We start from the raw sequence: 13,230 nt of genomic DNA, 5'->3' as shown, positions 1-13,230 counted from the left end.
GAAAGGGAGAATCTGAAGAGGGTTCTTGACCTGAAACTTCACCTATTCCTTTTCTCCAGAAATGCTGCTTAATCCTCTGGGTTGCACCATACAAGGTGGTTTTCAGTAGGGGTGAAGGTGAGAGCGGGATGTGTAGATCAAAGTAAACGCTTCCAAAAGTGGTACAAATGACTTAATGGGTGCAGATACCAGAATATTCGCCGTCCTTGTCTGTGTTGTAAGAATTGAGGTTGTGGGACATGCCCAGCAAATAAAGGGCCTCTCCCACTTGCCGATTTTTTCGGCTACTGCCGGCATCATTGACTGACGTATCAGGTCACCGAAAAATTTGCCGCCTTGATGCGGCGTGTTGTGGCATAATCCGACATGACGACGTATTGATGAGCGGTGTTTTTTCAAGTGTCGCATCATTTTTTTGTCGCCGCTGGATTTTGAAATGTTCAAAATCTTTTGCCGACATTGGCAGTAGTCGCTGAAAAAATCGCCAAGTGGAACAGGCCCTTAAGACTAAACAAGCGGAACAGTGAGACTGAGGATGGTCAATTAAAGTGAAAAGAAACTGAATGCTCAGGATCACTCCTGTGGGAAATTTCACAAAGCCATCTGCCAATCTGCCTTTTGTTCCTCCAATGTAGAGGAGGTCACATCGTGAGTACCGGCTGCAGCATATTGGATTGGAAGAAATATTGCTTCACCTGGGAAAACCTGTTTGGGTCCAGTGATAATTGGGTTAGAGGTGTGAAGGCAAGAGGTTCCTTGTTTCTTCATGTAGAGATAGGTGTTGCATCTCCTGCCGTTGCATGGGTAAGTGCCATAATAAGGTGATTGTTGGTAGGGATTTAAAAGCAAAGTAACTGAAATGCTGAAAATGAAATATGTGTCTAATGGTGGAATAATGCTGGGGTTGGTAGATATTGTGAAGGATAATCTACTGAAGTCATTCAGAGCAAAATGTAACAGATTCTGCCTCATCTCCTCTCTTAAGGGCCTGTCCCACTTGGCCGTCATTTGTGCGTCATGCAGATGGCGCGCAAAGATTTTGTACATCCCAAAATCCTGGGGAGCCACACGCGACTGCGCATCGCTGCCTATGTCACCACGCTCATGCACGCACAATGCGCACCATGCGCGCGTCACGTGCGTGTCACGACGCGTGCGTCGAGATGCGTAAATGATGTTGCGTAAATTACGGGCAAATGACGGCCAGTGGGACAGGCCCTTTAGTATTTCAAGGGATTGCTTGCTTCACTATGTTATTCTTAATTATTTAACTTTAGGTAGTTCACTCTTTTGTCTATTTGTTTTGGAATTAGCCATTTTGTCTGTCATTACTTTAGCTCATTGTAATCTTATTATTTTCGTACAATCTAGTCTGCTGGTCATGTGTCATTTTCACACCATTTACAACACATTGTAAAGAAAAATAAGTTTGAGGTGCTATTAATTGACCCATTTAGTCTCATCCTAACAGAGATATTACCTTTTTTCTATCCATCCCTCTCCCCATCTTCTCTCCTGGTAACAATTAATTTATATATCTTTGTTTCCCAGTGTGAAAAATAATTCTGGAACCAAAAGAGTCTGAAGAAGGGACCCTACCTGAAATGTCGCCCATCTTTTTTCTTCAGAGATGTTCCTTGACCCACTGAGTTACTTCAGCCATTGTGTCTATGTTTGGAACCAAAACATTAATTACTTCTCCTTCCACAGATGCTACCTCACCTAATGGGGTAGAAGATTGCAACCTTCACGTGGTCCGCCCTGTTTCAACTAATGCAATCAACTCGACGTGCACAAACCGAAGATCAAATAGAACAAGTTGTCCAACAACTTTAGGCTGTGCACGCCACACAAAAGAAGAAGACCTCACCTAATGAATTGTTCAATAACTTTCTGTTTTGTTATCTATTCCAAAGCAGGTATCCCTCATCTTAAATTTGAGCTCATTCAAAACTCACTTGCCTATCTCGTAATTCACGTCAGATCAACTTCAACCTCCTTGCTGATATATTATGGAACACATTGACACCCGAGAGTTGAAATTCATTGTTTTCAAATCCCAATGTGGACTCACCTTTCCCTGTCGCTGTAACCTTCTCCAGTGTTATAAACTTATGAGTCAGCTCAAATTCTGGCCACTCAGGAATCTTCAGCAGTTTTGCCTCCTTCTAAACCAGGCCCTAAGCTGTTTAATACTGTCCCTACACTTGCCTTCCCCTTTCCTTTTTCAAGAAGCTGCTTAAACCCCACCTCTTTGATCAAGATTTTGGTAATTTGTCCTAACTTCTGCTTACGCTGGGTTACAACAACCTTTTTCATTTAATAGTGTATATCAAGCATTTTGGATGCTTGTTTCCTGAACTAAAGGTGATTAATTATTCATCTTGATTTTGGTATACACAATCAAATTCTTATGTATCTCTCTTATGTATGCATAGTTTTAATTGTTATGTCATTTCTGGCTTTCAGGGCATGTTGGAATATGCTTTATTAATGATGAATTGAAAAGACAAACAGAAAGGATAAATCAGTTGACATCTCCCAGGATTAAACATTCATCTCTGTGGCACTTTTAGTGGTGAAATGTGTTAATGTGCCTTCCAAGATGACCTCAGTCATAGAAGTACAGAAGGTATTTTCTTCTGCTAATGATAGATGATCATTATAAGGATAAATATACGCTGGATAATTAGAAATAAAACCCTTTCATTATATATTAATCATAGCTTTAATATTTTAAACCATTACACTTATTTACTTATGTTCATCTTTTACTTAAATGATAATGAAAAGGTAGCATGTGAGAAAACGGTTAGAGAGTTAAATAATGCCCTTTCTTTTCTGGGGCAGCTTATTTTGGGTTCCCTTATCCTCAATGGGATGGATGTGTTTCGCTTCCATCTGGGTGAATCATACTGTTTTCAAGTTGTTCCATATGTAACCCATTGGCTCTTGTTCCTGGCCACCGGACCTATTAATAGTTGCCCATTTTGCCCCCTGACCAAGTCAGGTCAGACCTTTGAAAAAGCATTTGTTACTTTTCACGATTAGGGGAGAGTGAGAGAGGGTGGAGTGAGAGAGGTGGGGTGTACAGGGAAGAGAGAGAAAAAAAAGCCTGTGGAAACTGGCAGAGTTCACGACTCAGGCATATGCTGTGCTGCGGTCAGGTTGCAACCCGATCTGACTCTTCTTGGCAATTTTTTTTTGTAAGCGTGTAATGTCATAAAGCTATACAGTGATGCCTGCATGAATAGTCCATTTGTTTTTTACCCTGACAGCCTTTTCAACCCTTGACTTGCACAGGAGCCTGAAGCAGTTTACCAGACACTGCAGTGCGCTGTTTCTGCCCACGTTAACTATAAAAGTTTGTGTGTAAGCTGGGCCCCACAGCTAACGTTTTGTCCGCATTTATGAATGTGGCTAAGGTTAAATCTTGCTTTATTGACAGCACCTGCTTAGGCTTTACATTTAGGAACTCATAAAGTTCAGCTGAAAAACTTAAATAACTTACAGAAAAATGAAAACTTTTCAGGATTTGAAATTGTATCATCTTTTCGTCGATATGAGGCTTGAATCGCAAGGCCCTTATAAAAATGATCTTTTTACCCAAAGATTCCTGGTTGTCATTTTAATCTTTCCACCTTTACAATTACCTTGCATGAGGCAAGATTATTGGAATACAGGCACATGACTGAAATAAGAAATATTTATATTGTACTTTTGGACTTTTAGGATGTTCCAAGCACATTGCCATGAGTAAAGTACATTCACAGTTCAGTCATTGTTACAATGTAGAAAATACAGCAGCTAATTTGCTCATGGTAAGTATCTTGCCCACAAACACTATTGTGTCATTAAGCAAATTCAGTAATATTGGGGTGTGTGCTGGAAATGGTGGTGAGGGAAAAGATTGTCATACAACAAACTGATCAAATAGAACAAGTTGGCCTACAACTTTAGGCTGTGCACGCCACACGCAAGAAGAAGAAGAAAACCAGCAACAATGATCAAGGAAAGGTGGATCCCACAATGGTCCATTGTCCACTCGATCTTTCCTTCATCATTGTTGCTGACTCTGTTACTGTGCTGTTTTAGAGATACGTCTGACGCATTGAAGCAGTGAGAGGGGGCTTCAGAGTCACGGCAGTCAGCACTTGAATGCAAATATAACAAAAGGTATTGAACATAGGATGGGAGAATATAAGTTAAAATAAAAATAACATATCACATCTCCATTTTCAACACATTATAAAATTGTAGGAGTCATTTCAAGTTATCTTCAGATAGAGTAAAGGGCCTGTCCCACTTTCATGACCTAATTCACAACCTTTTTTACTCGTGGGCATTTTTCATCAGACTAGAAAAACGCCCCGACCTATTTGATGCCTCGAGTACCTACGACTAGCATCACGACCTGCCTACGACTTACCTACAACCTCCTACGACCTCCTACGACCTCGTGACGAACATGCTGCGAGTATGCGTCAAGCGCAAACTCAGCAGAGGTCGTGAATTAGGTCGTGAAAGTGGGACAGGCCCTTAATACAGCAATACAGCATGGAAACATGCCCTTCAGCCCAACCAAAATTCTCCATCAAGCTAGTCCCATTTGCCTGCATTTGGCCCATATCTCTCTAAATCATTCCTATCCACATCTAAGGGTTACAGCTTCAAGGATTTCCATTTGCCAGGGCTAACCACAGTACCTGGCTTATCCTTAAACCTCGGCATCAGATGATTGAACTGGATTGGCTATAGTCTACATGAGGTGATTGCAGTGAGAATATTTAGAACTAAGCAAAAGTAACCATAATTTCTGAACTAAAGTCAGAAATTATTCTAGTCTGAATTTTAACTTAGGTTCAGGACAGAACTGCAGAAAATCATAAGGCATTTAAAATGTTTATTATGGATTTATTTAATTGATCAAATTTAAATTTAGTTGCCTTGGGGAAATTTGAGCTTGCATTTATGTCTTCTGGCAGAGACCGTTGGCATTGTTAGACCAGTAACTTTAACCATTCTGCTTCCGTTGGTCTGAAACCCCCAGGTCTTGATGCTGATTTTTATTCCTGCAATTTAGACCAAAAATTGGAATGTTCAGGGCCAGGAATGGAATGGTTCCGACTGGCCTATGTTGATCCTGTGGGGTCCAGGATATCGGATGCCCAGTATTCCTACCCCCCAACCCCTCTACCCCATCAATCTCAGTGAATTTAATGCCCAAGAGTTGCTCAGAACGTGGGAGTATTCAGTGAAGCATATGCATCCTGCTAGTAACCGAGGATCTGGAGTTAAATGGAAGTGTTTTTTGCTCTTTGCTAGAAGCCACGCCTGCCTACTCTTGCCAACTTACAAGGGATGTTGGAGGTAAATTAGTCATAGCAGGACAGACTTAAAGGAACAGAGGGTTTATTGTTTTTTAAGGGGGAGTGTAACTAATATTATAATTGCTTTCATACTCAAAAAATATTTAAAACATGTGTTTTAATGGTAGCCAAACAAATGACGGTAAAATCGTTGGAATAGTAATGGGAATAAAGACTTTAGAACTGAAAAGAAGGTTTATAAAGAGCAAGGCATTGTCTTTTCCATTTTAATTGTCTTATGCATATTATTAGCCAAAATACTGCAGTTGCAGGAAATCTGAAATATAAATGGAGTGCTAGAAATACTCAGTAGGTCAAGCAGCAACTTTGAAGTGTGAAGCAGAGCTAATATTTCAGGTCAATGGCCCTTTCAGCACAATTGCACTATTCCAATAATGGCAGTTAATAATAATGGCCATAATAAGTACAACAGGTTTAGATGGAGGTTAAGCACCATGACATGCCACCTTTATTGTGTACTGCATTAATTGTTGAACTAATTGGAACTAAATAACCAGAAGCAGGAATAGGCTCATTGGCTCTTGAGCCCACCACACCATTCAGTAAGATCATGGCTAATTCAATCTTGACCTCGATAAAGGCGGCACAGTGACGCAGCTGCTGCCTCACAATGCCAGAGACCCGGGTCCAATTGTGACATCAGGTGCTGTCCGTGTGGAGTTTGCATGTTCCCCCTGTGACTGTTTGAGGTGATATCTTTTCTACAAGATATTAAACTGACGCCCATCTGCTCTGTGTTCTCGACATAAAGGATTGTATGGCACTATACCAAGGAAGTATTGGGAAATTTCCTGGCCGATGTATATCTTTCAATGAACATAACTGATACAAGCTGGGCTATAAATTCAATAGCTACAGGAAAGGTAATAGCAGTTGAGGTCAATCATGGACTGAGAGGCCTGTGCTATTAACAAAATGACACAAAGTGCAGGAGTAACTCAGCAGGTCAGGCAGCATCTCTGGAGAACATGGATAGGTGGCATTTTGGGTTGAGTCATTACTTCAGACTGATTTTAGGGGTGGAGCCGAAAACTGGAAAAAGGAAGAGGCGAGACAAAGCTTTGCAGGTAATAGTTCGACAAGCAAGAATCAAGCATTTGACCCTTTGAGCTTGCTCTGGCATTCGATGGATCAGGACCAATCTTTGATTATGATTCTCTTACCAACAGGTAGTTTACTTGATTGTGCACGACAGGTTGATTGCATTCAGCGAAACAGGGCGGACCACGTGAAGGTTGCAATCTCCCAACCCATTGCTGGCTTTGATTTGGTTCTTTTAATACCTTTCATTAATTTGTTCTTTGTACCTTTTCATACCTCTAGTTTCCCTCTTCCCTGACTCTCAGTCTGAAGAAGGGTCTCAACCCGAAAAGTCACCTGTTCCTTTTTTCCAGAGGCCTGTCCCGCTGAGTTGCTCCAGCATTTTGTGCCTACCTTCAGTGCAAACCAGCATCTGCAGTTCCTTCCAACACAGTAGCAGAGTTGCAAGGTTTAAGCTCACTGTGAATTCATTAGTTGACCAAGTGGAGTTTATTGAAGCCACATTATCTGTACACCATCAATTCCCGGCCCAGATTGAGCCCGTCTGTAAAGATTTAGTGTGATTAGAAATGTGGGGCCTGGGAGGACGTGTGGCAGTACTTATTCATTAAAGGGGAACACGAGATGTTATTAAGTAGGTGAAGCAAAACTTCCGCAACAAGGAGAAGATATGGATGTCTCTGCCAGGACACCCTTCTCCGAAAAAATTGGTCAGCTTCCTACCAGGAGGTAACCGTCGGGGTAAATGCAGTCTCCGATGTCCAGGGGCCTTGGAGACAAAAGAGAAAACAAGATTAGTGGCCTCAGGAAGCTTGCCAAGGTAAACTTAGCCAGCGCTGCAGCAGACGAAATAGATGGGTGAGGTATGTAGCCCACCAACAGTTTCCTGGCACTCTGCTACTTCCTGGCTGAGGCTGTGAGCCGGGGCTTCTGAAAACTGCTCTTTTTAAGTTCCACATGCATTGCCATTCTGTAGCAAGCACACATGCCTGATTTATTTTTTGGATTTAGCCATAGATGTTTACCTTGGGTCCAACATCACTGGCCACAGTTCAGAAGCGCTGGGGAATGGGAGTTTTAGAGTCACAGAGAGATACAGTGAGGAAACAGACCCTTCGGCCCATTGAGTCTCTGCTGAACATGAAGCACCCATTTTTACACTAATCCTATCCAAGTCCATTTTATTCTCCCATCAACTACTCCTAGATTTGCACCATTCGCCTCCATGGAAGAGCAAGTTACAGTGATCAATTAACTTATCCAACACACACAACTTTGGAGCAACTCAGCGAGTCAAACAGCAACCCTGGAAATGGATAGGACCCTACTTCAGACACGAAACATCACCTATCCATTTTTTCCTGAGATGCTGCCTGACCCGCTGAGTTGCTCCTGCATTTTGTGTCTATCTTTGGTGTAAGGCAGCATCGGCACTTCCTTATTATTGTGCATGTCTTTAGGGTATGAAAGGAGATTGAAACACCCGAAGGAAACCCACACGGTCATATGGAGAACGTGCAAACTCCACAGAGACACTACCTGAGGCCAGGATTGAACTCAGGTCTCTGAAGCTCAATGAGCTATTTCGCTGTGCTGTACATGGAATGAAGGAATAGAACAGCTGCAAAGAATAAAATGACACCAGAACTGAATTGACTTTAGATAAGTTCAGCAACTAAGAGGCTATGTGCATTTTAGTTGATGTTTACTTCTTCTGTGGATCTAGTTTCACTCAATCCTCAATCTTACTCACCCCTTCCTCACTCTATTCATCTACCATTTGCCATTTTTTGCTCCACTCTGGAAGAGCAGTACCTCATATTCCACAAATCAATCCAACAGTCATTCTGAAGAAGGGTCTCGACCCAAAACGTCACCCATTCCTTCTCTCCGGAGATGCTGCTCGGCCCACTGAGTTACTCGAGTAATTGTTGTCTATCTTCAGAATGAACATTGGATTGTCCAATTTCAAGTACATTTTCAACCAACACCCACCCCCAACCCCACTTCAACTCCGCACCTAGTGTGCAAACCTTTCTGCGAAGAATAAGGTAACATGCCTCAATGACTACCGATCATAAGATCCATTCTCTCATATTTTATGTGAATGAATTGGCAATCACTCATATACAAGTATAACGTACACACTTGTATGCAAATATCATCTATTGGTTGCCACAGTGACTGAGGTTGGGGTGACCTTGGCTCTGGAGTTGAGGTAATGCACATTGAACAATTTTCCATTTGTCCTAGATTAGCTGCATTCCAACTGGAAAATTCTTGGAAATCAGGAAAAGGATGATGGCAAAAAAAATCAAGCAAAAAGTTAGAAAGATGGCTCAACTTTCCTTGACTTCATCCCACATTGAGATTGGATCTGTTGTAAACTTACTGTTTAAGATCATGGCTTCCAAGACATCATATAGCAAGTACAAGGAGGTGATGAATTTACATGGAGGTCAAATTTGAGAAGGATGCACCAGACACATTGCTGATGGGATCCTTGAAGTTTCCCGTCCAGCTTTTCATTCTTGATAAGTTCGCCCTCAAACTGAGCTATGAAAATAATGTGTCTAGGGTGTTTGGTTTGTAGATAACTATGGACATCAGCTAGTTACTGGAGATCCTGTCCTCCTTCAGGAGGAGTGTCCCACTGTCTAATCGACAATCACAAGCCTTCTTTTGGACCTCATCCCTCAGCTCTCTGTAGAGTTGCTTCTTTACCATATAACCATATAACCATATAACAATTACAGCACGGAAACAGGCCATCTCGGCCCTACAAGTCCGTGCCGAACAAATGTTTTTTTCCCCTTAGTCCCACCTGCCTGCACTCATACCATAACCCTCCATTCCCTTCTCATCCATATGCCTATCCAATTTATTTTTAAATTATACCAATGAACCTGCCTCCACCACTTCCACTGGAAGCTCATTCCACACCGCTACCACTCTCTGAGTAAAGAAGTTCCCCCTCATATTACCCCTAAACTTCTGTCCCTTAATTCTGAAGTCATGTCCTCTTGTTTGAATCTTCCCTATTCTCAAAGGGAAAAGCTTGTCCACATCAACTCTGTCTATCTCTCTCATCATTTTAAAGACCTCTATCAGGTCCCCCCTTAACCTTCTGCGCTCCAGAGAATAAAGACCTAACTTATTCAACCTATCTCTGTAACTTAGTTGTTGAAACCCAGGCAACATTCTAGTAAATCTCCTCTGTACTCTCTATATTTTGTTGACATCCTTCCTCTAATTGGGCGACCAAAATTGTACACCATACTCCAGATTTGGTCTCACCAATGCCTTGTACAATTTTAACATTACATCCCAGCTTCTATACTCCATGCTCTGATTTATAAAGGCTAGCATACCAAAAGCTTTCTTTACCACCCTATCTATATGAGATTCCACCTTCAAGGAACTATGCACGGTTATACCCAGATCCCTCTGTTCCACTGTATTCTTCAATTCCCTACCATTTACCATGTAAAAGCTGAGTGTCGACGAGGATGGGATTCGAACCCACGCGTGCAGAGCACAATGGATTAGCAGTCCATCGCCTTAACCACTCGGCCACCTCGTCACATCCTTTGTGCTGGTGGAGTTTGACTCCATGAATGCCTGCTGCTTGAAGTTAATTAGCTTGTTTATCCCCTGGTCATCAAACCAGTCGTGAGTTTTCTGCTAGAGAAACCAAGAGTCTCATTATTCATATTGACCATGATTGACCATAGAGCAGTGTAGCCACCATGGACACTTTGGAACTTGCTGCTTAGATTGGTCATCAGGTCTGTGAGTCACTCTTTGAGTAGACCTGTCTTTGTAGACTCCAACGAAGTTCTACTATATTTCTTGTGGCATTATTTCTGTGATGGTATTTTTTTGAGGACCAAATTGATAGAGATAAATGGGTCATTAAGAAAAACACAAGATATTAGGTGGTGATCAGTCTAAACACAATATAACAAGTGGTGATAGGCACCTGGGCACAAGATCATGAAGTGAGAGTGATGCATGCGGCATCCTTATATCTTTCTTACAGATGATGTGATAATCTAATAGGTGTCATTGCCTGGATATGAGTTCTTGTAGAATATCCCCTGACAAAGCAAATTGTGACCATGCTCCAAGTATTTTGTCAGGAGAAAAATCCAACTGGATTCAAATTTCCTCCCTCCCTCCTTGTCAACCTTATTGTTCCAGAGGATTACCTCTTGTTCAACTTTGCTTTCCCTCCACCTAATGTCTCTTTGATTTTTATCACGTTCAGTCCTTCCCTGCATCTCCTCTCCTTTAGTGTCCCACTGATTCCCCCCCATCCACCTTCACCAAGATTTCTTCCAAGTTGTAATTTTCTTCTCACTTGCATTCCTCCTTTGATAGCCACAATAAACACCCTTCTGCTCTTATATTTCCTTTGGCCATCCATTCTCTCCTTTAACCTCATCCTCCCCCCCACCCCTCCCCGCCTCTACCCTCCCCCCCCCCCCCCCCCCCCCCCCCACCCCTCCCCACCCCCCACCTTCCCCCCCCCCCACCCCTCCCCGCCCCATCTTCCCCCCCCCCCCTCCCCCCAACACCCACCACGCCAACTCCCAAGGATTTCTCTGCTCCCTCTCTTATTCTTCAGCTTCTGAAGGAACATTGGGTATGTGGCTTTGAGTTCGACTTGGGACAACTGGAAAATCGGGGGAGGCCTGGTTGGGGAAGAGAACAGGGGAACAGAGAAAACCTTATTTAGCCATAAAAGCAACAGCAGACAGAAGGAGAACTGTAGGTCCATTCCGGTTGTCTCACATACTTCTCCCACAGTAACTCTCACCACTGCTTGAAAGGATGAAGGAATGAAATTTAAGACTTGACTTAACAATGAATTGGAAATATAATTAAAAAATGCTGCAGAGCTATGGAAAAAAAAAAGATGGAACCATGAGATTCCTCTTTCAAGAGTCAGCACAGACATAACAAACCATAACAAACATAACTTCTCCTATGTTGTATAATTCCATGAAGTTAACTCCTGTAGCATGGTTGCATGGTTTTTAACTTGGTTTTTTTATCAAGGAGACTGTCAACTCATATTCCTGGCAGAATCATAACACACTTGGTGCAGTGAGGCACAAGATATAGCTCTGAAACACCTTTGATGGCAAGCAAAAATCTTTTTCAGAACTGCATTTATGTAGTTAAAAATACACAGATTCACAAATGCCAAGCATATTTCTACATTGAAATGATCCTTAAAAAGAAAACCAGCAAGGGTAGGGCATCTATTTTCAGATGGCTGACTGGAACATCACAGCAGGGCGCAGTCACGGACACTGCATTCAACTCAGTACCATTTCAATCCATAGGAACATTTTCTGATGCAAACAAAATACAAAAGGGCGATGTAGTGGCATAGTGGTAGAGCTGCTGCCTTACAGCACCAGAGACCCAGGTTCAATCCCGACCTTGGGTGCTGTCTGTATGGAGTTTGTACATTCTCCCTGTGAACGCGTGGGTTGTTTCCAGGAGCTCCGGTTTCCTGCCACATTCCAAAGACATGCAGGTATGTAGGTGAATTGGCTTCTGCAAATTGTCCCTGGTGTGTAGGATAGGACTAGTGTACAGGTGATTGGTAGTCGGCACAGAATCGGTGGGGCAAAAGGCTTATTTCTACACAGTAACTACAAATAAATTAACCAAATTTGGTACTTATTTTTATCCTGAGGGTCCTGCAACCAGATAGAATGTATTAAAAATTAATTGCAATCTAACTTTCAATTTTGAAATGTTATTCCTTAAAACTTTAATAGCTGGCAGATAACTATTTGGAAATGAAGCTTAAGGCAGTCCCTGCCTGTCTGATGCGTGATGTTCTTTGACTCTTGACCTTGACATTGTAAAATACTTTAGTTCTCTCAATAATAATTTTGCTTAATGGTGTGCATGCTTATACTCGCCGAGCTCAGCATTAGCTAATCTTGACAAGTTTTGATCTTATCCTTTCCTTCATTTATTTATTCCAAGGATGTGGATGTTCCCACAATGACACCCTTTATCGTTCATTCTTGAGTGCACCCTGAACTGAGCAGACAAGTATGAAGCATTGGTAGATCTAGAATCTTACTAGACTAAGTGGGATCCGTTGGGCCCCAGCATCACACGGGAGGGCTGGTCACCTAATGCAATATTCCACTTCTCCACCAATTCCAATATTGCTGGCCAGTGGGTGGGGGGGGGAGGGGCTTTCTGTTGTGCTAGTATGGGTGTTGTGGGCCGAAGGGACTGGTTTCCAGAGGGCTAGTATGGACATTGTGGGCCAAATGGATTCTTGGGCTGGCAGCTCAGTCACTGAGGCCAGGCAGCTGTCACTGAGGCCTGGCAGTACAGTCACTCGGATCTGGCAGGTTGGCAGCTGAGAAACTACCAGAAATTCTGCCAAAAACGTGACAGACTCTGTGAGAGAAAAGGGGGAGAGGATGGACTGAGTGGATTATTGGGCTGGCACTTCAGTCACTTACAGCTGGTGGGCTGGCAGTTCACTTACTCATGGCTGATGGGCTGGCAGTGCAGTTACTCACGGCTGGTGGGCTGGCAGTGCAGTTACTCACGGCTGGTGGGCTGGCAGTGCAGTAACTCACGGCTGGTGGGCTGGCAGTGCAGTAACTCACGGCTGGCGGGCTGGCAGTTCAGTCACTGACAGCTGGTGGGCTGGCAGTTCACTTACTCACGGCTGGTGGGCTGGCAGTTCAGTCGCTCACGGCTGATTGGCCGGCAGTATCCTTAAAAAAATCGCAAACCGTACGTGGGTTTT

The 13,230-nt window shown here is 42.9% G+C and overlaps 1 long non-coding RNA gene and 1 other non-coding gene across 2 annotated transcripts in view; both read right to left on the bottom strand.

The window, feature by feature from the left end:
* The window catches only part of LOC129705364 (uncharacterized), a 48,632-nt gene extending 46,428 nt beyond the window's left edge, over positions 1 to 2,204 (bottom strand). Inside the window, exons 1-2 of the long non-coding RNA XR_008724897.1 lie at positions 2,075 to 2,204; positions 1,600 to 1,668 (exon numbers count right to left, since the gene is read on the bottom strand). This is a non-coding gene — a long non-coding RNA (uncharacterized LOC129705364). The remainder of the gene's footprint in view (positions 1 to 1,599; positions 1,669 to 2,074) is intronic.
* Positions 2,205 to 9,932: 7,728 nt separating this feature from the next.
* trnas-gcu (transfer RNA serine (anticodon GCU)) lies at positions 9,933 to 10,014 on the bottom strand. Its single transcript has one exon. It is a non-coding gene; the product is annotated as a tRNA-Ser (tRNA).
* Between the last annotated feature and the right edge of the window lie 3,216 nt (positions 10,015 to 13,230).

The sequence above is a fragment of the Leucoraja erinacea genome, chromosome 17 (assembly GCF_028641065.1).
Source record: "Leucoraja erinacea ecotype New England chromosome 17, Leri_hhj_1, whole genome shotgun sequence".
NCBI classification, from domain to species: Eukaryota; Metazoa; Chordata; class Chondrichthyes; order Rajiformes; family Rajidae; genus Leucoraja; species Leucoraja erinaceus.
The sequence above is the reverse complement of the archived record's forward strand: the minus strand, read 5'-3'. Positions and strand labels throughout refer to the sequence as shown.